Source organism: Meriones unguiculatus, chromosome 21 (assembly GCF_030254825.1).
Source record: "Meriones unguiculatus strain TT.TT164.6M chromosome 21, Bangor_MerUng_6.1, whole genome shotgun sequence".
Classification (NCBI taxonomy): domain Eukaryota; kingdom Metazoa; phylum Chordata; class Mammalia; order Rodentia; family Muridae; genus Meriones; species Meriones unguiculatus.
Window position 1 is genome coordinate 18,245,502 of NC_083368.1, and position 27,015 is coordinate 18,272,516.

At 40.4% G+C, this 27,015-nt stretch overlaps 1 protein-coding gene and 1 long non-coding RNA gene across 4 annotated transcripts in view; both read right to left on the reverse strand.

Moving 5' to 3' along the window:
• LOC132649724 (uncharacterized) lies at positions 1-26,343 on the reverse strand. The gene is made up of 3 exons (XR_009588227.1): positions 19,998-26,343; positions 2,406-2,618; positions 1-2,287 (listed from the first exon to the last, which is right to left on the reverse strand). It is a non-coding gene; the product is annotated as an uncharacterized LOC132649724 (long non-coding RNA).
• Lhfpl3 (LHFPL tetraspan subfamily member 3) overlaps positions 1-27,015 on the reverse strand; it is a 461,755-nt gene that overhangs the window by 351,145 nt on the left and 83,595 nt on the right. The window lies entirely within an intron of this gene.

Below are 27,015 nucleotides of genomic sequence, written 5' to 3' on the forward strand. Positions count from 1 at the left end.
CTAAGTCCACTGATGCATATAGACTCTTAAAGCCAATGGAAAGTCCTTTTTAGGATGACCAGCAAGCTACATGAGGAAGTTGCCCAAATCTTGTCACCACAAGCCTTATTGTTCTTGGCTTTTCATGCACACAAAACATGTTCTTTTCATGCACACAAAACATAAACACCCATCAGCAAGAACAGTGAGCAATAAGTAGATTTACAGAGTCCAAAAAGCAAGGATAGTGCTTTTAGGGACTTTACCAGAACTGTGGACTATGATAGACTAAGTCTTTGCTCTCGTTTCGGCAGGTGTAGGGGTCTACGTGCTGGGCTCTTAGGTCAGAATGGTCCTTGTTCCTCTGACATGGCGTCATATGTGCTAAGGTATATAGTCCAAATTGACACAGTGCATGTTCTAGTTTTCTTTGTGTTGCTGTGATAAACACCATGACCGAAAGCTACTGGGATGGAAAGGTGTTTAGCTGGCTGACAGGTCATACTCTATCATTAAGGGAAGCCAAGGCAGGAACACGCAGACAGGAACTGAGGCAGAAACTGGAGACAACAGAGGAATGCTACTGTCTGGTTTAATCATCCTGCTTCCTCAATACAATCCAGGACCACCCGCATAGGAATGGCGCAGCTCACAGTGGGTAGGCCCTCCTCTATCGATCATTAATAAAGAAAATGTCCTGCAGACGTGCTCCTAAGCTAGTTCTGATGGAGGCAATTCCTCAACCGAGGACCCCTCTTTCTAGAAGACTCGGGTTTGTATCACTTTGACAAAAACTATCCATATATATATATCCTTGTCTTCTGCTTTCAGATAAGTGGTTTTTTCTATGTATTTAAATTGATGCATATGAAGATACACAATATATAAAGTAACACTTTAATAAATAATCAAAATGTTCAATTAGAACAGGAACTAGTTAAATGTCTGAGATGGGGACCTTGGGAAAGGTTTTCCTTAGGGAACACAGAGGTCAAAATGTAAGGAACGCCTGCCTATGGTACAGTACCTGCCTCGGAATAGGAAGCAGCCACTTGTGCTAATCGCTATTAAGAGCTTAATACAACTCAAAGCAGACAGCAAACAGACACCCGGATGAAATGCCAGCACACTTGAAGAGCCCTGGCAACACCAACTTGTAAGGAATTTGACTGGCTCAGTGATGCCAATACGTGGCATCCACACATTTCAACTGACCAACAAGTTAAATGTTCTAAACCCCTCCCACAACTCTGACAAGGAATGTTTATAACTGGTTTTTTAGAGTAGGAGTAAGGTAACTTAGCAGACGTTTCAGAGATGGCCCGTTTCTTCCTACTGTCTGCCTTTAAAACACTCCCTACAGTCTGAGCTCCAAGTAGCATAGAGTCTGTTCTTGGATCACGTAAGAGGCTAGAAGAAAAAAAATGAGCAAAAATGAGTAAAGGATGTTGGAAGGCTGCAATCAGGATCAAAATGTGGAAGTAGCCATAGGCTTATATACCGTGCCTGGCAGGGCTGTGCTTTCTGCGTTTCCGAAAGTTCTCTTAAAGAATTCACTCGCTTAATCAGAGTGAGCACGTTGCTTTGGGACTGGCAGTTTGAAGACCATTAGGTGAAAGTCTGTTGTTTTGGGGGAGGGGAGGTGTGTGCTCGCTTAAGTGCAAAAGTGTGTGTTAAGGTTCTAACAGTGCTTATGACCTAGATGGATTGTGATGAGGGCTCTTCCTGCTCAGAGGGCTTATATACACAAAGAGAACACGCCCACCTCTGCTGGGTCTGAAAGCATATCTTCTGGGACTGTTTGGATCTTTGGTTTTCTACCTACCCCTCCCTACTGAGACAGCAGCTCTCCCTGTAAGAGGCTACTGCTTCTACAAAGGGGAACACACACACACACACACACACACACACACACACCCCTTCACCCACAGAGAATTTCCATCCTCACCACATGGAGAACTTACTCCTGAAGTCAATTCGACTCAACCCAATTTCTACTGAAAATGACTTCTCAAATTTAAAGATATTTTTCCTAATTTATTTTTGGGATGTTTCCCAAGCATCTCTAGGAAAAATTCATGGAAACTGACCCACAAGGCATTTTATCAAACCAATATCTGCTTTGTACAGTAGAAGGCGCTGACTAATAAGCCTTCATAGTCATGAGAACAGTGTCTTCTGATACTTCTGCAGAAGATGAACGAGCCTGCTTTATGCTTCTGGGTCAAGAGGCTTGGCTTGAATCAAAGGGCAGAAAGTGGCCCTCCTTCACACTCCCTTGGTCTTCTGCTAAGGTGCAGGAGAGCTACTGCAAAAAAAAAAAAAAAAAAAAAAAAAAAAAAAAAAAAAAAAAAACAGTATCTGAAGGTGTTTTACGCTGTGGAAAGCCCCTGTAAAACACATGTGAAAGAAGAAGATTAACTTACAATGCTTTGTCTGCACGTTTGCGTGGACACGCGTTTGCTAGTTATAAATGAAGAAAAGAAAGCACCTGCCTTCCTCATCCTTCTTTCACATAAATTCAGCCAGCAGACAAATTCAGCTAGAGTTAACCATGTGGTCATACAGCACCTTTCAGGATCGTATGTTGACAGATGAGATGATAAAAGCATTCAGCGGAAGCAGATGTCCTTAATATGCTGTAATACAACAAAGGGTACTAGGTGCGGTGACTTCTAATCCCAGCACTTCGGAGGCAGGAGAATCTTTGTAAGCTCAAGTTCAGCTTGATCTTCGTAGAAGTTGCAAAGCAGGCAGGGTTACATAATAGAGAAATCCTATCTCAAAGCAAGCAAGCAAGCAAGCAAACAAAAACAACGAAGAAAGAGAAAAAATAAAGCAGCTCATCGTGTGTTAAGAACGGGTATTGTGGTCGAATCCAGGAGCTCAGATTTCAGAATGCATGCTCCTCACCATTGTTAAACACAGAAGCTTGCATGCTTGATTATTTTCAGTCTCACAAAGCAACTACCTATGTATGACTAACATAAGACACTTGCATGTGATTGAGAATAAGATAGCTACATACATACATCTTTGCATGTTTGAGTAAAAAAGTGTTAAAGAAAGAAAAATATAGCATTTAAGAAAGAAAAAAAAAGGATTAAAGACAGTAAGAACCACCACCACAAGCGACTCCAAAATAGCCTAGGCTGTAAAACGCAGGGCTAACAACAGAGAATGTTCAAACGAACAGAGATTTACCACACTCATGACAAATATCCCTTCAAAAAATTACCCAACTATCCACAAGCCAAATCCCAAACACTATCTCATGTTAGAATCTACCAGTACATATTTGTAGCCCAATAAACATTGCTTCTGCAAGTCAGAAATCATGGCTTAGAATTGCTGGACAAGAGCAATGTTGGCAGGCATCCGCTTAGTGGAAGTAATAACCCCTCTACAGAGCATTCTTAAATTCCTTCAAACATAAGCCATATGCAGACGTCTCTAAAAACAAGAGTCGCTTTTGACATGTGTACAAGGAATTTCACAGCAGCCCATAGCATAAGACTCACTTAACTGACACATATATTAATCTACTGATAACACACACAGAGACACACAGACACACACAATCACACACACACACACACACACACACACACACACACACACACGCACACACACGCGCGCGCGTGCACAAAGCTATCACTTGCTTTCCACGGGCGTATACCTCTAGCTAGAGTCCCCATGCTTGGATTCCTTCAATGAACAGCCTCGTCACGCTATGGACATGTAATAGCTGCACTCCTCCTTACAAATGGCCCTTGGGTGACACAAGTCTTGCTTTACTCTTATGCTATTCCGCATCTGGGTGGGCAAACTCCCCGACAGAATCCAGCTTTAGAGTGTTTAACTGCATGCCCGGTGACAGCTTTCCTTCCCTGTAGAATGTTCAAACAATCTATCGTGCGCGGTGATGATCAACTGACTTTTAGGGGAAGCATCCTGTACCCACTGTTCCTCTCAGCTCAATAAGTCTGCGAGGATGCTACAATAAATAATCTTTTATTACTAGAGTTTCTATCTTGCTCTCTGTGTGTTCCTCTCTTACTGTCGGCTTCTAGAATAAACGCCACCGTTCTGCTTTTTATGACCTCTGAAAAACTTCAGCTTTTTATGACCTCTGAAAAACTTCAGGCTTACCTTCATGAGCGCCACGCAGGAAGTAGAAGCCACCAATATTCAGAAAATACTGTTTCACAGCTTTACTATGAGACAAGAGTGGTTCCCCCAGACCCCTTGCTCCAACCACTTCCCTGGCATCAAGATGCAGATGCTACAGGAGGATAAGTGCTATAGCTCTGAGTCCCTGTTGGTGACACACAGGGCCCCAGCCACTTGCCCTACCTTTGTCCTAAAGTCTTCTGGATTTTCCGTTAGATGGTAAGGAGGTCTTTTTAAGGAAATACACACCTGATGGTAGACACGGTGGTAGTAATGGGAAGGGTTTTTGTGTCAAAAAATTCAGTATTTGGTGTCTAGTAACAACACAACAACAACAAAATGGCGAGAGTTCACGGGAGAACACAGACCCCGAAAGCCAAGCATCCGAGCACTGGAAATAATTCTCACTGACTCCTACATCTTCTGACATTCCATCCGCTCTAACCTGCACCTCCCAACGCTGGTGATCCTGATGAGCTAGGGCATGGCAATATTATGTAATGCTCTCATGCATACTTTGAAAATAAAAAAAAAATAGGGCCTTTTCTAGTTTATTTTCTATCCTCCTCGGTGGGTCAGAGGACCACAAAACTTCCCAAGTTTGTACCAGTCACATCGCCTTGTCTCTTCTGAAGTCAGCACAACCATATTTTCTGAAAATGCAATCCTGACATGATCATCATGAGGCACTGATTATCGCTACTCACCTGAGCTAAGGCAAGTCAGTGAGTGGAGCCGTGGCTCTGTCACTCGCTGCAAGATTACCGATGACCCTCGCAACAAAAACTACCCCCGGGTGCTGCAGCAATTTAGGCATGGGCTCACAGAGCAAAGCCAGCTGTGTTTATGTAAGGAGTGGGGTGTGTGACAAAGCAGCAGAAGCTCAGTCCTTGGCCCTCTCTGGAGGCCAGGAGGAGACGGAGTGCTCTCTGGAAATCCTACCGCAATATTTTGGAACTCAGTCACCATCCGAATCTCAGCGGTTTGCCAAGGAAAGGCTTTAGAGAGATACAGTATGCTGCCAGAAAGAGCCAGCTTTAATAAACACCGAATTAAATAATATAACTACGCATTGCCTGGTTAGATGGCATATCCTCTGCGGAACCATCTGGCCGAGGAAACATCCAGGGAACTCTCAGCCTTGAGACCCAGATTCCACCCAGTGGGCCCGAGATCCGGATTCTCAGATATAAATTGCCTCGCTTTCATGATAACAGTTGATAAATTTTAGAGGTCTACCCTTTTGTAGATACTCTCTTCTAGGTATTACGTGCCTTTGTTTCGCCTCTGTACATTTTCCACTCCATTCAATTACACGTGTAATGTACCAGTCTGTTTATCATGCCAAAACAACAACAACAACAAACTCCTGGATACAAGAGGTTAACAGCAGCGAACAAACTATGGATGCTGCAGGCATCCATATCTTTGCCGCCTTTTTCTTCTCCCTAGCCCGCCTGAAGATGTCCCACTCCAGCCAGGATGCTTAATATAAGAACTACTTGAAGGAAGAATTTTATTAGGAAGATATGATTTTAACCCTGGTCCTGGTTCCCGAGATGCTCACCACAGAACATCCTGTGGAACTAAATGTTTCTTCAAGCACAGGCCTCACCCCGCCAGCTCCCCCTCTGCCTACTTTTGCGAAAATAGAACTCTCAGGGAAATTCAGACGACAGACTTCTCTGCCCACCACCCTCCTCCAGTTATTAATAATGTGTCCCGAAACGCTCTTCATGAGTGGGGCTGCTATCATAACTTGAGTGTGGATGACGAGAAAGTTGAGGTTTGCTTGAGACTCCAGAGACATTCATATTCTAAATGAATATCTCGTATTCCTAACACATCTCTCAAGGCCAGAATAAAGCTGGTTCCCAAGAAACTCAAGATAGCCTCCAGAAGACCCAGGCCTCAAGAAAACTGCAAGAGTGGGAAGCAAAGAGAAGAGCAGTATGGTGGAAGCTGTAACTTCAGCTCAGGGGTTCATGTTTGCAGCCTGGGAAAGAATTACAACGTTCTGGATGGCTGTGAATCACCTTACTGCTTCTAAGGGGGCCTTCCGTCAGAAGACCTTGGATGGTGTCTTGTCCACGGCATATACCCCCCTGCAAGCAAGAACAGCTGGGCTCACCTGCAACTTCACATTAGTCAGACCTGGGTCCCAGACCCTCCCCAAAGGAGGATTTCTCTCTTCCTGTTACCAGCCTGTATTTTCCCAACCCCAGGAGTGGAAGATAAATATGCTATGTCCTGAATGTGTTGAAAGCAATAAGAAGAAAATGAGAAACAAGAACACGAACAAGAAACCACGCAAAGAACTGCAATATGCTATCCCTAAATATGCCGCCTTAAACAATGTCAGTGTTTTATCCTGACCTGAAGGGAATGGAGGAAGCAAAGAGAAACATTCTGTGTTCCCTATAATGACTAAAAATACTGGACACCAGTCTTCGGAAGTTCCTGCTCCAGTCTCTACCAGTGCAGTGGAGCATACAAATCAGCATCCCTCTAATAACACCCTGCTGAATTCCAACGTCTTCAGCATCTCCCGATGGCCGTGTGTTGGACTTGTTAAATGCTTTATCTATCTAGGAAATGATTTTGTTTTAACAAGTTGGTTTTGCTATAAAACAAACAAACAAACAACAACATAAAAACCGTTAAACTCCTGTTTCAAATCTCCTTGTCACTATTAGCCAGATATGACTGGTGGCATATGGCTAGAGTCTACTCTTCACTCAGGATGCTGAAATAAAGGCTAAAATGGAGAATTGCAGTGAAGCTAGAATGTTCTTGGGAGAATTTAAATAGATATGGAGTTAATATCCAAAATATATGAATAACCCTTTATTATACAATTATAACGTAATAGCAAAAGGCCTCCAAAAGATTGCCAGTCAACAAGTAAATTCAAATCAAAGTCCAGTGCTTATGCACACATATCTAAATATGCCCTCACACCGTCCAGGCTGGCTGTCATTAATATTTAAGAAAACAAGGACTGATGAGGACATGAAGAAGCCATGGCACTTCTTCATCAGTGATGAGAATGTTAAACGTATCACTGTTGTGGAAATGCAGTGTAAAATCTTTTAAAAAGAGACTTTCCATATCATCTGTCAAACCTATTACTTGATGTAAGTCCAAAGAATCGAAATGCGGGTCTTGAGGAGATAGCTGCTGTCCTAAATGCACTATGGCTTCATTCCCAGCAACTAAAATACAAAAACTATGTCCATAGTGGATGGACATGCAGAAGAACATGACTTGGTTAAAGCAGAAGGAAATTCCACCATTTATAGCAACATGAGAGAACCCAGATATTATTATGCTCAGTGAATTCAGCCAGCCACAAAAGGACCAGAACTGCACAGTTTCTGCTTCGTGAAATAAGTAAAATAGTCAAAGTCATAAATGAGAATGGAGTGAGGGTTGCCAAGGACAATAAGATACAAATGTATAAAGTCATTACAAGAAATGTTCAAGAGTCGTAGACTCTACATACTGCCTTGAGTTAACATTATCACCAATGCTATGGCTTATATTAATCAATTAATATCATTACACATATTAATTTTATATATTTTATGTATATTTAGCGTGAGAATGAGTAAGACATGGGGAAACTTTTGGACATAGGTGACATATTTTTTGCTCTGCCTGTCATATTTCCACTAATGTTCGCATACATCCTGCAAAAAGATACCCACTATCCCTTAGGAATAATATTTACTCTATGGAAAAAACACACAATTCCTGTTTTATTCCTTTTTCTCTTTATTCTTTGGTTGAGAAGTTATATCTTTTTTCTTCCTCGTGTTGGTAATTTGCATTTATCTCTTTTTTTTCTTGAGCAGCAATCCTAGAGATTTAATAATTTTATTAGTATTCCAACTTCCAGCCTTATTATTAGTTTTCCCCATTCTTTGTATTCCACTTCACTGAACTTCCTTTGTATTGTTTCCTTTTTATTTTTTCTTATTGTTGATTATTTTGTTTATCTTCTTTTTCTTCCTTAGGAACAAACTTAAGCCACTGTTTATTTTGTGTGTGTGTGTTTTAAAATTAAGTTTGTTACAATGTTGTGCATGCATAAAATGTATTTCAACTACTCTTCCAGCCACCATCTCTTATCTTCTTCCTACCCCTGTCGGCTCCTTTCATCCCCATGACGAGGTGAATGGCAGTGGTGTAGAGAGCCTCTAACTGCTTTACTGTACTCAGAATAAATGGCAGCCAGGTGCTCAGCCCGAAACAAAGCAAGTATTCCACTTCCTCAGGGAACACTGCAGAAGACAGATCTGAGAACATCTAAGAAAGGGCTAGAGAGATGGCTTAGCACCTAAGGGCAAAGAACACTTGCAGAGGACTGAGGTCTGCTGCCCAGCACCTACCTTTTGGTGGCTCATAACCCCATAACCATCTGTAATTCCAGCTCCAGGGGATCCAGCACCCTCTTTTAGCTTCTTTGGACACTGTACTCGTGTGCACAGATCCACACTCTGACAGACACACACACACACACACACACACATATACACACACAGTCACAATTTAAAGTTTTTAAAAATTATTTCTAAAAAAAAAATTAAGAGCCAGATGATGAGAAGAGTTGCTACAAAGCATTATATTTGAGGTATCTTTGGTTCTCTAATTTTACTATCGTTCACTGCAAAGAGTGATTCTTTGATTAAGGCTGAGAGTAGCCTTTGTGGGTATAAACAGATTTTAAGAGGTAGTTTGACACTGTTGTCAGTTTAGTTAAGTGACAGTAGTAAGCCTCCTTACAGTGTCATGATCTTTCCTAACACCAATTTTGGTTGAGTTCACAATATGATGCATGAGCTCCATGACATGGAGAAAAAATAAAATTCAGCCAGATTGTTGGTTGCACCATTAACAGTCATGCTGCTATTGCACAAGTGGCCGTATCTTGCCTGGTAGGGTTTTAATTCGTAAGGTTCACAGCTTGGTAAGATAGTCGGTGCCTTTTCTTCCACATCGGCTTGGATACCATCTTTAGGCACTTTGAAATCTGGCCAGCAGGAAGAAAGCTTACAGCTCAGTTCCAGGCTGATTTCTTTACATCTTCACAACCAAGGTGAAGTGTCTTCAGCACTGTTTTACTTAGGATTTCTTTTGCTATGATGTAATAGCATGACTAAAAGCTGGTTGGAGGGGAAAGGATTTATTTTGCTTACAATTCCACATTGTAGTTCATCACTGAAGAAAGGCAGGACAGGAACTCAAACAGGGCAGTAACCTGGAGGGCAGGAGCTGATGAAGAGGCCATGGAGGGGTGCTGCTTACTGGCTTGCTCAGCTTCCCTGCTTTCTTTTTTTTTAATTTTATTTCATTTTATTAATTACACTTTATTCACTTTGTATCCCCCCTCCCTCCTCCCCTCTCAGTCCCACCTTCCCCTTTCTTCACGCATGCCCCTCCCCAAGTCGACTGATAGGGGAGGTCCTCCTCTCCTTCCTTCTGATCCTAGTCTATCAGATCTCATCAGGAGTGGCTGCATTGTCATCTTCTGTGGCCTGGTAAGGCTGCTCCCCCCTCAGGGGGAGGTGATCAAAGAGCAGGCCAATCAGATTATGTCAGAGGCAGTCCCTCTTCCCATTACTATGTAACCCACATGGACACTAAACTGTCATGGGTTACATCTGTGCAGGGGTTCTAGGTTATTTCCATGCCTGGTACTTGGTTGGAGTTTGAGTCTCTGGGAAGACCCCTGTGTTCAATTTTTCTGGTTCTGTTGTTTTCCTTGTGTGGTTCCTGTCTTCTCCAGATCTTACTATTTCCCACTTCTTACATAAGATTCTATGCACTCTGCCCAACAGTTGGCCATAAGTCTTAGCATCTGCTTTGATAGTCTGCAGGGCAGAGCCTTTCAGAGGCCCTCTGTGGCAGGTTCCTAGGTTGTTTCCTGTTTTCTTCTTCATCTGATGTCCTTCCTCTTTGCCTTTCGGGATGGGAATTGATCATTTTAGTCAGGGTCCTTTCTCTTGATTGGTTTCTTTAGATGTACAGATTTTAGTAGGTTTATCCTCGCTGCTTTCTTATAAAATCCAGGACCGCTAGCCCAGGGAGAGCTTCAACCCACTGTTGCTCCCCCATCAATCACTAAGAAAATGCCTTATGGGCCTGCCTACAATCCTATATTACAGAGGCATATTTTAAATTGAAGGTTCCTCCTCTCAGATGACTTCAGCTTGTCTCAAGTTGACATAAAAGTATCCAGCACAGGCACTGAGGTCTTTGCATCTAATTTTGGAAGGATGGAAATAACACCTATTGCTTGTGGGATATCTGGGGACGCTCTGACCAACAAATCCTAAGCAGTTATTGGACCGCTGGCGTTGGAATCTCTATCCAGTAACCCACTGTTTCTAGGACTAGTTTTAGCTGGCCATTCTGAGTATCTCCCTTTTAATTCTCTCTCTTTCACACACACACACACATACACACACACACACACACACACACCTTGGTAGGTTTTCACGTACTTCTTCACACACCCTCTGTCATGGTTGACCCTCCTTTCTGTGTCTTATTCTCCCTCATCCTCACCCTCTTTGTGCTTAAGCCTTTCACCCTGGAATTCCCTTTCTTAACTACCTATATTTTACTATCCCCCCTCTCCTAAGCCATCCCTGCTCTCTCCAAGACCTCTTTGTAGTGTATTGGCATCCAGAGATATACCAAGTCAAACACACAAAACTAAAGCATAGAGGCCAGGATTTTTTTTTTCTCTTTTGATTTTTTGTTTTTGTGGTTTTGTTTCTGAGCCTGGTCAGTTATGGATGTAAGTTAGCACTTTAACTGCGTTCCCAAATTTTGGTGTTTTGTGTTTCATTTAAAATACGTTCTAATGTATCTTATACACAAATTACTTCAGTAATGAAACTCCTTCTGAATTAATTTTGTACATATACGTGTATCTGGGTCAGATAATCTATCTTCTCATAATTGAGAATGCTGCTTATGAGAAGCAAATGCAGGCACACCCACAGTTGGAACAACTTTTAAAATTATGGCTTTTGAAAAGATATTTTGCAAGTTAAGATTACTGATGATGCATCTTTTGTGAAATTCATTCAACACAGTCAAGCTGACACAGCTAACAAGAGAATCCCAAAGTGTATGACATAACAAATTGTCATTGGGATGTTGGGGTTTAACAAAAAATACTCATTTGATTTCTGCCCCACCCTCTCCTCAGTTTCTGGTATCTAAAATGCTTGTAGTTTCCTGAGTGATGGGGAGGGGTTAGGTACATTAATTGTTCTAATATTTGATCTTTAATGCCAGTTTCCTATACAGAGTTCCTAATCCCTGGGAATTTACAGGCGATAGGAATGTCTTTTGTTCTAATAAGGTCAGGTGAGCTCCTGGTTGTGAACTGAGTTCTTGAAGGACCTTATTAAACCTTTGGAAAGAGGATAGGTTAAATCTGAGTTGTAAATTGGAGAGCTGTCCAGTGTTCGGCACTTGAAAGCTAGAAGGTTGTGGCCCCAGATAATCGACATAAGCACGCTCTATGCCTCTTCCTCCCACGCTTTATCATATTTATCTTTCCCATTTTGCTACTTCTGAGTTGTGGCTTTCTTTGATGAATAATTTTATAGTGAGTAATTGCAAATAAAGCACCATCCTGAGAGAGCAAATGAGGAGACCCAAGAAAGGTGTCATAGGACTCTCATTTGTAGCAAGTTGGATAGGAGTGGGTAAGCTGGGAGATCACTGCCTGTCACTGGAAGTTGAAGTGAAAAGGAACAAAACTTGGGGACTTGGCCATAAGCATGCAGTGTCTGTGCTGATTCTCATTTCTTCATATCTCTATATGAAGATAGATATATATATATATAAAACTTTTAATTTCCTTTAATTTTATTTTATTTATATATTTATTAATTACAATTTAGTCACGTTGTATCCCTGCTGTAACCCCCTTGCTCATGCTGATTTTCATTTCTATCAGAGTTCAGCACTCAGTGGCACTCGTGGGTGTCTACCAGAGAATTAAGACATGGGGAGAGATGGACATATAGCATATCAAAAGTGGTTTTTTTATGTTGAGAATATAGCAAGAGAAAATAATTAATTTGTTATTTTTTTTCTACATTCAGCCATCAATGAGTGGACTATGTACATATTCTTATGTAGACTCTTGTACAAGCTCTATATTACTTTGTAATATGAGTGTGATAACTTTTCTAGCTATAAAATATAAATAAAATATAAAAACATAATTTCAAACATAGTTTTAAAATTGTTTTTATAACTATTTTATTTGTACCATCCTTGGGCAAATATAGAAATTAAGAAGGTATTTAAGACTAAAGAATGTATGCATCATTTGCATAGAAATCAGGTGTTGCAAGTTGTTATCCTCTCTGATGACATGTGACGACACTGTGCACATTAAAAAGATACTGTAAGAATCACACATTAAAGATACAATTTTTAATAGTGAGAGCATAAAGCCCTTTAAAGATAAACATATGGGTTTTTCCACTGTTCTTCATGAAAAGTATGTGCATCTCTGAAAGTCCTCCACCATTAAAAAAACAATGACATTTAAGAATCTTTCAAACAAAAAACTTCAGTAGAAACCATATGATAAAAATATTCAAAGGCAGCACCATCCAATAAATTTGCAAGAATAACTTAATGACACCAGGATTGTAGAACTCTACTAGCTGCGTTTCAATAAAATTCTTGCATATTCAATGCATGGGCTAAAAAAAAGAAAAAAGGCTGGCCACCGTGATTTGGTATGTGCAGTCTGCGATGCCACTGCTCAGATGTGTAAATGCACATTTCTTTGGGAATATGTATTTCAGCCATCAGAGACATAGTGTATAAACTGAAAATTCAAGTTATTATATTACAAGGTCAGAAACTAAGATCAAAGGAGGAGGAAGAAAAGGAGGAGGATAAGGAGGAAGAGGAAATAGTAGTCGTATTAGGATATTCAATCACACTGTTGTCACTGGTGACAACAAATCATGAGGCATCAATCAGAAGTAGGAGAGACTTTAGGGTAAGGGTAGAATTTGGTTGAGTCATAGACCTGTCAGGAATAGTTTAAAAGAGTTATTTTATCTCCATGATTATGAGTTTCTTTCTATGATATGAAAGTATTAAAATATTTGCAGCAGGGTGCAGGGGAGCATTCCTGTAATCCCAGCACTCAGGGAGGCAGAGACAGGCAGATCACTGTGAGTTCAAGGCCAGCCTGGTCTACAAAGAGAGTCCAGGACAGCCAGTGATACACAGAGAAACCCTGTCTCAAAAACAAAACAAAACAAAACAAAACAAAAAAAGTTTAATGCAGCAGTTGTAAGAACTGAGGTCAAAGCAATGACAGAGGGTCATTCTCAATAACAGCCACTTATTTAACTTTAAACAATTAACTTACAAATTAGAGGTGAAACTAAATTTAATTGTTCATTTTACCTCATCAAATATTTTCAAAATGTTATTCTTTCATCAGGTAATGTGAATTTATTTCAAATTCTTAGTAGGGGTAAACATAGTGGTCAGTGCAGATGCAGAATGTAATATATATGTATATATATATATTATATAGTGTTAAATATATATTATTACTATGACTCTAAGTTGCCTAAAACCAAATAGCCTTATATTCAAACGCAAATACCCAGACTTCTCATATTAAATATAGTGGTTTAAGCTTTGCCATTTCTCTTTCAATATTTTAAAGATAATCTGATTTCTGTTGTTTGAAAGTAAAGCCAATTAAGATGACCTTATTAGACAGGATTACAACCCAGAGGGCCAGTCTATAAATACTCAGTTCTTTTCACAGTAATCTAAAATTTGAAATAAATATAGGAGAAAATGTATATTTAGTATAAACAGTAAAAAACAGACTTGCTGGAGTTGAGCTTTCAAAATATAAAAAAAGAAAAAAAGGTAATAATCTAAGCCAGAGGCCACTGATTGAAGCCATCTTCACGCTCTAATAATACATTCAGAGAACAGTCTACTACAAAGAGCCTGCGTGTCTTAAGTGGGAGAGTGAGGAAAACATAGAAAAGGAATCTGATCTGGAAAGAAAATATCAGTGTAATGTTTCTCATGAATGAATAATAAAAGACTATAATGGGAAGCACTTACTCCCAATTTCCCTCTATATTCAAATTTTAATGTTTTGTTCTTTAATGTTGAGCTACCAAGTAAGGTGATCACAACTTCAACAGTATATATGTGTTTGCATGTATGTATATATACATATATATATATGGGAATGAAACATATAATAAAAATAATATATGCAATAAAATTTAATAAAGTAACAAATGCCTAATAAAGTAATGTTTGCTAATGATTTATCTAAACAAAAAATGATGCCATTAACATTTCAAGGATTTAAGAATTGTCTGTAGAATTGATCAGCACTTTAAAAATCTAATCTTACGTAACAGCTTTCTAAGCACAAGCCTTTGAATTTCAAGTAGAGTTAAATCGAAAATCTATGTCTAAATTTGTCTGTTTTCAAGTCTACTTGCAGAGTAGCTGTCTGATACAGAAAGATTCACATCCTCAGAAGTTTATATTTCATACAGTATAGAGGTCAATAAGTTAAAGAATTTTCAGTCATAGTAAGTATAAAAATGCCAGTGTAAGACGGACCTGGGCTACTGAGTCCTCTTGATCCTCAGTTCACTGTTTCAAATTAAAAAGCCCATTATACAATGAAAGCAATCCATCAATAATGAAATGATTTTTAAAACTTTTCTGAATGCTACTTCTCTTTCAAAAATGAAGCAAAACCTCACTGTGCAAAAGCTTTGTGTGCAATTTCTATGCAATGTCTTCTCTGGTCCTCTGATCCCACGTTACTTTATTGCCATTGCAGAAAGATTGCTCACAGGGAAATATTCCACAGCTCTCAGTGATCGCGGACGTGGTCATACAGACACACACTGCTTTCCTTATTATGCTCTAGCCCCTTCATTCTAATTTACATCCGGTAGTTGGAGTAAGGTGGATCCAATCAGCAGCAGTTGGCACTCTGCAGCCATTCAATGTGCCCAATAGCATTCACAAGTAATAGCTTGCATTTTAAAAATGCAATGTTAAAGAGGAAAATTAATACACATCATAAAGTCACAACTCCAATTTAGAAAATCATTCATAAATGCCTTGTGTTGTATTTTTTTCTGTCTGTTGGTTTAACAATGCTATTGACCATCTATTGCCTTCCAAGTGTTATGTTAGGAATCCAAGATGGTCAAGAACCAAGGATTTTATAGCCTACAAGGAAGATGTAAGTCCATCATTGACAACAAGGAAAAGGATAAACAATTAAAACGGGTCATGTTTAAGAGGGCACAATAAGAAAGAAAGTAGATTTCAAGGAAGCTTCTGGGCAAAGCTGAGTCCAGAGGATGAGTAGGGGCAGCAGGCATTCCAGGTCAGATGAAAAGGAATAATCTAGAACAATAGCCTGGAGAGGAAAAGACAGATGCTGGGGTAGGGGGTGGGGTTCTTCTGTGCAAATTAGGATGTTACACAGATAGGACAGGAAGAGGCTTTGGCTTCGAATTTCATCTTGAAAGACCTCAGCAAGGCATTAAGGCGATTTAAATGAAGGCAAAGAGAATCAAACATACGTCTGAAAGAAATCATTTTTAAAGCAGGTTCAATGGAATCCTGAGAAGTTCCCAAGACCTTCAGAGTACCTCTGTGTTTAGAACTAGTTCCACAACCATAGTAAAGGCATTCTTTACTCAGGAAGATTCCATTCACTTAAGCATACATGACAAAACTTTCCAGAGGTCTTGTAATGAGTGCTGATATCATTGACCGGTCGAATACGCATTTATGTTTTTCTCATATTTTAAATATTTCTCAGTCTAATTTCTATCAAGATTGAGTATCAGTGTCTGTACCCAATGCCAATGTATATAAGAAAAGTTCTTTGGGGTCCTCAGCAGACTAAGAATATAAAATTGTCTGAGACTGAAAGTGTGAGAACTGTGGAACCTGAGGACGCGTTTAAATAACTGTACTGAACGTTACGGGGAGGTGAGGAGAGGGCAAGCGTGGGGTCTGCTGGCAGAGGCGTCTGTCTGTATTTCATGTAAACATGTAGAGTATGAGTGTAAGATGTGCCCAGGAGGTACAGTCAACAGGAAACAAGCCAAGCTGACATGACTGGCTCTACCAGAAGCAGCCAAGCACAACAATGTACCAATGTCGCCTCTATCTTCCACAGAGAACAGATGCCTGCTCCCATATGAAAGTAGACGGGATAAAGACCATTTTCTGTACACAGGAGTTTTGAAAGAATGTCTTAAACTTGGGATTTTGCCGTCTTACGTCTTTTATTTTTATTTTTGTCCCTTCATTCTTCCCTAACAGTCCCTGCGCTCTACCCAAAGTTTGGCTGTGACTCTCAGAATCTGCTTCTATCCCCCAGTGAGTCTTTCAGAGAACATCTATGGAAGGCTCCCATTCTGTTTCCTCTCTTCAACCGCTTTCGGTGTCTGTTCTATTCGCTCTTCTGAATGAGAATTAAGCATCCTCCCTAGAGTCCTCCTTATTATTTAGCTTCTTTAGGTCTGTGGATTGTAGTATGGTTATCCTGTATTATATGGCTAATATCCACTTATAAGTGAGTATATATCATGCTTGTCTTTTAGGTCTGGGTTGTCTCACTCAGGATAATCTTTCCCAGATCTATCTATTTGCCTGAAAAATTCATGATTTCCTTGTTTATAAGGGCTGAATAGTATTCCAGTGGGTAGCTTTATCACAGTTTCTTTATCCATTCTTTGATCAAAGGACATCTGGGTTGGTTCCATTTTCTGTCTATTAAGAATAAAGCCATGATGAACATGGTTGAGCAGGTGTCCTTGTTGTATGGTACAGCATTATTCAAGTATATGCTCAGGAAAGGTATAGCTGGATCTTGAGGTTGAGCTGTTCCCAATTTTCTGAGAAAGCACCAGATTGATTTCCAAAGTGGTTGTACAAGTTTGCACTCCCACCAGCAATGGAGGAGGGTTCTGCTTTCCCCATAACCTCCACAGCATGCTGTACTACATTCAGTTGCTGCTGTAAAGAACAATAGCCGCCTCAGCCTGGGGCGTACTGAGCCATTTCTTAATTTGTCCTTCCCTTCAGTAGTTTAATCACCCACAATGTTAACTTTGCTCTCGAGGAAGCACATGCTCACATCAATCACCCTTCTTCCAGTCATGGATTGGACTTCAAAGACTACATGCCTCCCTCCTACCTGATTTTATCCAGTTGTATCTCACATTTGTATGCTAATATAATTACATGCAATCTTAAAATTAGCTGGAATGTATTATCGTCTTATCCTTGCAGACCAAGAACACTAGAAATCAGAACAATCTGCATAAATTTCACAGCTGCAGTACGAGTGCCCATGCTAAGATTACAACAATTTTAACTCCGTCCTTTTGGAAAGAAAATGATATTTTATTTGCTAAAGAAGGGAAAAATGAAAATATGAAAACAGCTTCTAACATTTCAAGCAATTGCTCTAACAGTTCCTAACTAAAAAGAAAAGCCTTATCGTTACTTTCTATCAGTGAGAATGTGTTAAATTGTCAAGCCTGTAAAGAAAACGTTTACTTTGTAGTACCCTAAGTCATCAAGAATATGCAGCTATTCTCAACTCTGGAAAAAAGTGGGAGAGGATACAAATTTAAAAGCAAAAGGTGCTGGGACAATAGCATGCATTTTGGGGCATGGCGAAATTAATTAGTGAGTATTCTAAGACTGAATTTCAATACATGAATTATTACATTGTGTCTTCCTAGGTGGAGGAGGGTTTAACAGTATGGGACCACACCACTAGGCTTTATATGGTCCTTTAAACATAATTTTGAATATCCATCTACAAATAGCTGCATTAGAGTGTTATTATGCAAAGGCTGCATGCTATGGCGGGGATTCAAAGTTTCTAAATTACCTTTAGGAACTAAGTGAAGAAGGTGAAACATTATCATATTCCTGGTGCAATACTTTGTAATGCAGAAGCATCATCTGAATTATTGGAACATTGCAATTAGGGGAGTTCTAGCTTAACATATGCTCGCCGCCAGCAGAACCTGAGACGTTAGGCATACAAGTTGTGTGGCTGCTTGAATTGAACCACTGGGGTTCTTTTAGTTTTGATCCTGTGTATAAAAATGTTAAGTACTTGAAGAACTAGATGATTTAAATTTGAAACCGAGTTCAGAAATTCTGCTTCCACATCAATCACTGGCATACTTAGAACTCCAAATAGAGAGAGGGAGCAAATGCTTTACACACATTGCAAAAAGGTGGCCCAATTGGAACTGACACAGGCGGAATACTAGCCAGGCTATGGCAGCACAAATCCTGATGGTTTTGAAAGTATATGGCTTGTATCTTCCCAACTTATGTGGCCATTAAAAGCTCCATCTTGAGAAAATAGTTTTAAGCAAATATTCTGCTCAGGTACCCCAAGACATGAGCCCACATTAGCGCTATCTATTTTAATAAATAACTTGAACTAACACACTTCGGGGAGTTAAAGTGCAGCTCCTTGTCTGCTGTCGCCTGTTAGCTTCTTGGGAGACCTGTTTATCTGGACACTTTGGTATAGAGTGGGTGATGGGAAAGTTCATGTTAGATTTAGGAATCCACAAGGCTAATTTCAGTTTGCAAAGATTTCACCTGAGAGCTAGATTTGCTTCCTGGAAGCTAGTAAAGAATATGCTACAATTGCTCCCGCCCTTCCTTCAAATCTCCTTCCGTGCCCTCATAGCCTTCACAAGGTCTGTAAGATAATCTTTTCACCTCGAGGGAGGACTTAGCGTAAGACTAAATAGACACGAAAGTGGTGCTTCTTATTCATTATTCCCACTGTGGTTCTTAAATTTTTTTAGTAATTGCTGTGTACCATGCATTGTGCCATGTGGAGGGGGTAGGAGAACTATGAATAAAATACATCTTCCTCTCTTTCAAGGAGCTGCATCCAGAAGATAGGTAATTCATACATAGCTCACAGTTACGGGGCAAAGTAGAAACTGAAATTTCTCCATGAGTAATTTTTAACCTTCATTGAAAACAAAACTACAAGAATTATTCAAAGAGTAAAATAAACCCCGAGGAAAGAAATCTTGACCAAGTACATACAAGGTGGGAATTGTCACGGTAAAGCCTAGCACATACCTGATTTCTCATCCTTTGATCTGCTCTCCATCTGAGCCTGTCTACAACACTAACTTTCTTTACTTCAGGAACCTCACTGTTTTGAATAAGACTTGGGAACACAGTATAGAACACTGAGTCAATATTTCATCTAGAATAAACTTCAGAAATACCAGTTCTGCCATATGCCAGAACCAGACACTTTAACAACAGTTGTAGAAAATCTCACACCATAAACATGTCAACACCCTGAAGCCACAACATCTTTGGGGAATGGTAGTGATTCATACTCCATTTCAGGGGTGAGGCTACAGTTTTGCCATTGTGAAAGGAAGTAGGTAGTATTCATTGAACAGCAGATCAAAAGACAATGAAAGTTTATCTTCTATATAGTTTAAGACATTCGGGCCAATGTTAGTGGCAGCTGAGAAGGAAAAAAAAAGCCTATCTATTTTGTAAGTAAAAGTTAAAGATGAAATCTCTCATTTAGTTCTATCTCTCTCTATGTCTCTCTAGCTGTCACTGTCTCCCTCCCTTCCTCCATCTCTCTCTGTTTCTTTGTGTGTCTAGAGGTCTCTCCCTCTCTCTCTCTCTCTTTCTCTCTCTCTATCTACACACACACACACACACACACACACACACACACACACACCTACCTTCTAGAAACTCACTGATTCATCTTCTGTTAGAGTTTAAAAGAGTCCTGTAGGAACTGTTTTTTAAACTCTGCTTTTTTTGGTCCCAGATGGTGGTTCTGCATCAAGAGATTGCAGAACCTTTAGGACATTGGGCCCCGCTGGCAGAAATAGGACCATAAGGTTTGTGGTTTATGGGTTACAACCAACTCTGGATCTGGCCAAAACTTCTTTTTCTGCGTCTCCATCTCCGAGTTCACAATCCCACCACCATGAAGTTGCATGCTGTCATTTCTTCCTTGCCAACACGGTTGTATTCCCTCAAACTGTGAGCCCAAAGAAATCCTCCCTTCCACGGTTGCCTCTTATCAGTCATCTCCACAAGAAAGAGATAAATCACTAATAGATAGGGCAGCAAAGGTCCCGACCCACATGATGGGGGAGGGGTGTTAAGTCATTTCTGTGTGTATGTGTATAAACATCCTTCATCAGTGTTAATGAGGACTGCCCCCTTTCCCAAATCCCAGTGCCGGGCATCTTTATTTTCTGCTCCCAAATCTGCTTTCTGTCACATCTCTAATACAAGCTTAAAAAAAAAAATACTGCCCTCCTCTTAATATCATCAGTACTTTGGAACTGTGTTTGAGTCCTGTGATCTACAGTTTGGACTATTTTTCTCTTCCTTCGCCTGCTCGATGCTTGCATCTTTCTTTTCCCAGCTGCAATTCTGTGCAATCCCTAATATTTCTGAACCTCAGCAAAATGGACTTTTGGGACCTGATAATTCTTGTTGGTGGGTAGCGTGGGTGGGACAGCCCTGTTTAATTTAATCAGTTCAGCAGCTTCCATATCCCCTCCTCCAACCAGCTGTGATAACTAAAAATGGCCCGGTTTGGTTAACCTTTCTGGATAAAGCAATATTAGGATGTATTGTGCGGAGGCCACAATGTGCTTATTCAGTCAGTCATCTTTCCCTAGCCTTCTGCAGTCTGATTTAACCTTCTCTGTCATAGAAATCTGTAAGTATTTTGAAACAAATTGTAAAGCTGTCTAGTTGTGCAACAGATCCTATGAGAGCCCCTCTGTACCTCCGGGGAAGGCCTTTCTTCTCTCTGGGCCTCCACACAGTAGCACTTGTGTGAATTACAACAGATAGCCCTCTGATTCCCCAGCAAAATATTCTCCAGCCAAGTGGGGTTCTGCCACCGCTTGTATAGCAAGTGTCTATAAAGAGACAGCTCAATCAGAAAGCCAATTTCTGCAAAACACCCAGTGGATCACACACTCCGTAGAGCAACCATAGGTTTAAGAAACTATAAAAAACATAATTGTTTGTTTGTTGTCTTTGCCCATTTTCTAAACTGAGGTTTTGTTTTAGGAGTGTGTCTTAGGGCATATCCTAACTACTTTTTTCGAAAAACATCACTAAAGCCCTAAGCTGGCCATTCTTTCCACATTCTAGTTTTTTGTTTGTTTGTTTGTTTGTTTTGTTTTGTTTTTCTTTCAAGCTCTTACTTTCTCTCTCCTCTCACTAGACTCCAAGTCCCACGAAGGCAAAGTATCTCATTGTGTTTTCTTTTTTAATTCATTCTCAGCGCCTAAGACATTGTATGGGGAACAATCACTAGCTCTCCAAATTTTAAATTCTATTTTGACTATTATTTTTCTCTAATCTATTAATATCCATCTTAATAGCCTGTGGATTCCCTGAGGGTATACACTCCATGAATTCCCAAAACATTTTACATCACTATAATGCAAATGCTCACATAATTAAGAATATTTAACAAAGTGGAACTAGGTGTCATTCTATGACTGTTCTTGATGCAATATATTTAATCACTTATGAGGTTGGGATTATGTTATTAATACCCTTTGGACAGACAGAGCATCTGAGGCTGAGGAAGAATGAGAATAACTTGCCTATAACGGTTGTGCAAGTTCAAGCAGCGTAGTATCAGAACCCATGCTAAGCCATTTGTGTGACAAAAGTTGATCAAAGTAAGTTAGTCACTGTAAACTGTGGAGCAGGAAACACCACGCTACCAGCAGAGCTGGGGGGTGGGATGGAGGGAGAGGTGCAGCCAATCGGAGCAAGCATGAGGTCAAGACGTGTCCAAGCCCTGAAAATCTAGTCCTGAGACTGGCAGGAATAGGACTGCTTCCTCCCTGCTCTGGGCCTGCATGTCCCAGCGCACATAGCCTTGAGACCCCCGCCATCCTGAGGTAGTCACAGCCTGGTGGCCAGGTTTCAGGCTAAACTTCCTCTCTCCCTATAAGGACACGTCAGCACGCACTTGGAATTCCTCTTCACACAAATGAAACATTCCCAGCCCCTCAGCCCTAGCCAAGGATGCACACTCACCACAAAACCCCTACTTACTCCCGCAGGTTTGTATAGCCCTTGCCCGCCCCCCATAAAGAGAGCTGTTTCACTGAACGCCGTCTCTGGAGAAGGCTCTTTCTCCTGTGCTCATGCCAACCGAGATCCTGCCTAACCCACCCACCAGCCTAAGCTTCCTAACCCAGTCCAGCCTGGTGATTATGGTGCCTGGAAAGGCAGGCCAGTGGTGGCAATAAGACACACACATTCTGATATAATTTACTTAGGGGAAGATGGTAATAAAGACAGGGGAAAACAATTATTTTAGTCAGTTAGAGCTACGTAAGAATGTCAAAGAGTGGGTGGGTTCTAAACAGAAACACATTTCTCTCAGTTCTGGGACTTGCATGTCTGAGGGATGCAGGGGCATCATGGGTAGGTTATGGTGACAGTCATCTTCTAGGTTCCAGTCTGCCATTATTTTATATGTTTTCACAGCAGGGAGCTGTCTGGAGAGCACGCTGGGGCCCCATGTAAAGTATACTAGTCCTATGTTGAGGGTCCTACCCTTATGGCTTAATCACTTTCAAAACACTCCATCTCCCAAAACCATCACATTGGTATTAGAGTTCAATATATTAACTTGGAAGCAGAGAAAGACAAACATTTAGCCTTTTACAGCTATTCCCTCTCCATTTCTTTCTCTTCTGACTTTGGTGAATTACCTTATTCTTTCTCCTTTTATTTTTTTTTCCTGAGAAGCTTTTTATTTCCTTGGCTGTAAGTAATTTTCAGTACTGACAGCTGTAATCATCTCTCTTTCTCTACTTGTTGAGGCTCTTCAGACCTCAAGGAGAACTTCATTTCCTCTGCTCAAGATGCTATGGTGAAATCATCTTCGGGGCCTTTTCAAAGACACTCTCCCACCACATGTGATGCTCCTAAATCACAGAGCACATTCTGAACCCATTTTCTCTACTCTGATGAGTTCATTTGAACCTTTAATTCTCAGACATCACTCCCTAAAAATCAGCGGCAACATGATAAGATTTTCCCTGCCATAAATTTTCTCACGTGGCTAGAACTCATTTTTCCTTTTGTCTTCGCTGCCCTCACACAGCTTGCCCACATCTTATTTTTTCTTCTTAAATCAGTAAGAATAGATTTATTGTTCAGGGTTCTCCTTCCGGGCATGTTTACTTCTTTTCTCTTCATTTTGAGCATTTTTTTTCTTTTCTGTAATATTTAGTGATTGATTCCACCTTAATACCATCCTTTCTCCTGCCTTTCAAGTTCTTTTTTTTTTTTTTTTTTTAATTTTATTTTTTTTATCAGTTAAACTTTCAAGTTCTTTGTTCATTAAATATGTGCTTCCCTCCCCCCCTTTTGCATGCATAACTCTATTACATTGGCTACATCCTTTTTTTCTCACAGTTTATTCATCTTCCAATAAATCAATTGCAGAAACTATAAACTTCCCAGCCTAAATGTGCCCTTGAAGTTTGGCATGTCTTTCTTTTTTTTTTAATTTTTTTTTTATTAATTACACATTATTTACTTTGTGTCATGCCTGTAGTTCCTTCCCTCCTCCCCTCCCAATCCCTCCCTTCTTCCTCCTTCTGCATGGATGCCCCTCCCCAAGTCCACTGATAGGGGAGGTCTTCTTTTCCTTTCTTCTGATCCTAATCAATTAGGTCTCATCAGGAGTGGCTGCATTGTCTTCCTCTGTGGCCTGGTAAGGCTGCTCTCCCATCAGGGGGAGGTGATCAAAGAGCAGGCCAATCAGTTCATGTCAGAGACAGTCCCTGTTCCCATTACTATGGAACCCACTAGGAGACTAAACTGTCATGGGCTACATCTGTGCAGGGGTTCTAGATTATCTTCATGCATGCTACTTAGTTGGAGTATCAGTCTCAGGGAAGACCCCAGTACTCAGAATTTTTGGTTCTGTTGCTCTCCTTCTGGGGCTTCTGTCCTCTCCAGATCTTACTGTTTCCCACTTCTTTCATAAGATTCCCTGCAATCTGCCCAAAGGTTGCCCATAAGTCTCAGCATCTGCTTTGATAGTCTGCAGGGCAGAGCCTTTCAGAGGACCTCTGTGGCAAGCTATCAAAAGGTACGGTCCATATTAATTATTTCCATTGGCTTTGCCACCTGCTTCATCTTCAGCCTTATCAAGTTTGCTCTAAACCTACTGCTTTACTAGATAAACTCTTCAGAAGGTCATCATAGTCATCTAAAATCTGACTAGAACTAGTATTCTCCCAAATCACCTGCTTCTACCTTCATATTGAATGAAAATCGTATAGCCACCTCTCTTTATAAGTTTCTTTCTTAAATAAGGCTCCTTGTTCCCCACCCTTCTCTCCATCCTGTCTCTGTATTGAATGTAGGGCAGCGGGCAGTTGTTCTGGTTTAAATCTCTTGAGTTGCATTCCAGTCTTGGTTACGCTGGTGCTATTTTGGGAGGGTGTGGAGCCTTTAGGAGGCGGAGCATGACCAGAAGTAGATCAGCAGAGATGGAACTTTGAAAGTTACTTCCCAGTACCTGGTTCTAACCACTGTCTTCTTCCTGGTCTTCAATGGTGTCAAGAAACCCAGCCATGTAATCTCGCTGCCACACAGCCTTTCTGCAGTGCCTTCCCTGCCATAATTTCTTGAGACCCTCTGAAACTGTGAATCAAAATAAATCTTCCTTTCCCATAAATTCTTTCTTTCAATAACACAAAAACAATTAATCAGCAACCATAACCAATCTCCCATTCTCCCCAGTAAGAGGAGGGAATGCTGCTATGTATATTTTATCAACCCCTATGACAGTGGATATGGTCTCATTCTCCCTGTGACTCTCTGGCCCTTACCCTTCTGTACATCAAAATTACTGGGATTACCTGTTTATCACTCCTAAAAAACAACAAAAATGCCTTTCATTGTGTATTGGTCCAGGCTACTAAGCTTATGCCACTAAGGAAGGTAGGAATCATCCACAGAGCTATTTCTGGTCTCATGGAATTCATAGTGTTAGAAGCAAATCTTTAAGTAGTGAACCCTTCCACTGCCTTGCTTTGACCCTTTGGTATATTAGTTTACGCTTAGAGTCTGCAGATGGGAATACATTTGTCTAGGACAGAACTGGGCATTTCTGGGTTCTTTCCTTCAGTCCATCAGACTGGCAAGCCACTGGAACACAATACTATTCCTTTGCATACTCTGTGTCCCCTTTCCCCCTTGCTCCCTTCCCTTCCTGGTTTCTGGGGTTCCACTTCATCGTTTTGTCTTTGGACAAGCATGTATTTAAGACCTCAACTACTAACACTTCAACTACTGTCTCTACTTGGCAGAATAGCAACTCAATGTTAGCTTCCTTCTTCTCTTGGTTCCTTGAGATATTGGATTCAAATCTCAGAGTTGATGTCTAAAATCAAATTTATACTCTCCTTAAATCTATTGTCATACTATCTATATGATATTGATACACTTGAATCTGTCACTTCTGTTCAGAGCACAATGGCTCCCTTGTCCCTACTAAATGAGCATCAGATTTCTTCCCCCAGCAGTGAAGCACTATTTATGAATAGTGTTTTTTTCATCAATATACATTTCTCTTAGTTTAATGCTCAAGTTGTACCTTAAACTGTAACAATATTAGATTTGTAAATTTTTGTATATCACTGAGTATGAACAAGATTCAAACTATAAACTCTATCACTTTAAGCTCTATGACCTTGGGTAAAGTTTATGACTTCCCTCAGCCTCGGTTTTCTTACCAATGAGGTGGAAATCATAATGGTTCCTGTCTTTTAAGCCTGATCTCAGTAGTTAACAATGCTTGTGTAAGATTAGCACAGTGCTTGACACAGCAGGAGGATTCACGATCTTCTATCTAGAGTATTAGTTATGATCACTTCTTGTTCTTTGAACACAATTCATGCTTTTCAATTTATCCCTTTCTCATGCTTTTCTGCGTCCTGAAAGAATTCTATTTCTGCTCCTTGAAATCATTCCCTTCCTTGAAGGCTGTGGCAGTCTCCCACACCCAATGACTTCTCCCTTTTCTGAAATTCTCAAAAAAAAAAAAAAAAAAAAAAAAAAAAAAGGACCTAAAGACCTTCCCATTACTTTCAGGGAGCTTATCTCATTGTATCACAGTTCTCTGAAAACTTGCCATTTCTTCTACTTGATTTAATGTTCACTGTGGATTATCTGCTTGCCTGGTGCAGCCTCTTGTCTTCCAGAATTATTGAAATAATGAAGCTTTGATTTCATTTTCCTCAAGCATACAAATAGAAAATACCAATAAAATAAAATGTAGCAATGGAAGGCAACATTACTGCATTCATGCTTGTACTCCTCACAGGCCAGTCGCTGCTAAGCATGTGAGCACATATTAGTTCCGCTCAAGGATGGAACTGCCTCAGACAGCCTCTCAGTTCATGTAACTTGGGAAGCTATTTTGAAAGAAAGAACCCTCTCACATGGATTATTTTCTTGAGTGTTTCGTATATCTTTTTTGATCTTTGGCAGCAATGGTGATGGAGACTTGTTAATTAGGCTTCTCTAGAGTCACAGAACCTATGGACTGAATACACACATACATATACATAAACATATGCGTATAAGTAAAGATGTACAAATACATTTAAACACACACATGCTTCCAGCAGAAGGTGTGGCCCAAGTTGAAGTTTTATCTTCCTGCCTCAAGATCTGGAATTA